Source organism: Mandrillus leucophaeus, unplaced genomic scaffold (genome assembly GCF_000951045.1).
Source record: "Mandrillus leucophaeus isolate KB7577 unplaced genomic scaffold, Mleu.le_1.0 Scaffold1, whole genome shotgun sequence".
Taxonomy (NCBI): Eukaryota; Metazoa; Chordata; class Mammalia; order Primates; family Cercopithecidae; genus Mandrillus; species Mandrillus leucophaeus.
Window position 1 is genome coordinate 7997543 of NW_012098097.1, and position 1006 is coordinate 7998548.

The 1006-nt window shown below is 60.8% G+C and overlaps 2 protein-coding genes across 3 annotated transcripts in view; one reads left to right on the forward strand and one right to left on the reverse strand.

Annotated features, from left to right (window-relative positions):
- Nucleotides 1-1000, reverse strand: part of ATP5H (ATP synthase, H+ transporting, mitochondrial Fo complex, subunit d) — a 5198-nt gene extending 4198 nt beyond the window's left edge. For both annotated transcript variants that reach the window (XM_011976314.1, XM_011976389.1), the window contains exon 1: nt 809-1000. The gene's annotated coding sequence lies outside the window, so the exon portion shown is untranslated. The remainder of the gene's footprint in view (nt 1-808) is intronic.
- Nucleotides 1-1006, forward strand: part of KCTD2 (potassium channel tetramerization domain containing 2) — a 27945-nt gene that overhangs the window by 1965 nt on the left and 24974 nt on the right. The window lies entirely within an intron of this gene.

The window sequence follows — 1006 nt, forward strand, 5'->3', positions numbered from 1 at the left end:
CTGTCCCCTAGGCTGGGGTGCAGTGGTGTGGTCTCGGCTCTCTGCAACCTCCGCCTCCCAGGTTCCAGCGATTCTCCTGCCTCAGCCTCCAGAGTAGCTGGGATTACAGGCGCCTTCCACCAGGCCCAGCTAATTTTTTGTATTTTTAGTAGAGGCGGGGTTTCACCATGTTGGCCTGGCTGGTCTCGAACTCCTGACCTCGCAATTCGCCCGACTTGGCCTCCCAAAGTGCTGGGATTACAGGCGTGAGCCACTGCGCCGGGAGACATTTTTTTTAATTCTTAAAAATCTATTGCTTAATCCCCAGCGCCTAGAACAGATCATGCGCATAGGAGGTGCTCAATAAATCTTTCTTGAATGAGTAACTGAACTCTGCACCTGAGGAGCCCTGAACGCTCTACACGTTCGAATCCTGGAAGCCGCCGGAGGGAGGGGAAGGGCGCAGGCCCGCAGCCAGCTGAGCGTCCCTCGGCAAGTTAACACTGCGTAACGTTTCCCCAGTCCCCCCACCAAACTATTGAAGTCTGCGGCGCTGGGAGCGGATTGCACGAGACACGGCTTGTGGCAGCGCCTAAATCAGCGGCGCCCAGGACACAGCCGGGCCCCCCTGACCCCGCGCGCCCAGGAGGGCTGAAGAAGGGATCGCGGGGCGAGGAGCGGCAGCTACACAAGGAACACTCTGACAGCGGGGCAAGCCGACGGCCCGGAGTTCTTGACGGGGGCGTGACAAGGGTCGGCGTGAAGTCTAGAGAGGGCAGAGCAGAGGAGCCCTCCAGGTATCCGATCCAACGCCCCAAGCCCCACTCACCTTCACCGACCCTGGCTGCCCACGGTCCACCGCAGCAAATAACGGAAGTGGGTCACCGGAAGATCTTTCCTCAGCCAACCCCAAAGCCAAGGGGGTGGGCCTTGCTTCGCAGATCAGCCAATAGAGATGAGGGCTAGTTCCGGAAGTCTCTCCCCGGGGGCGGGCACAGCGCCTCCGCCGCGCGGGTCCCCGGGCGCT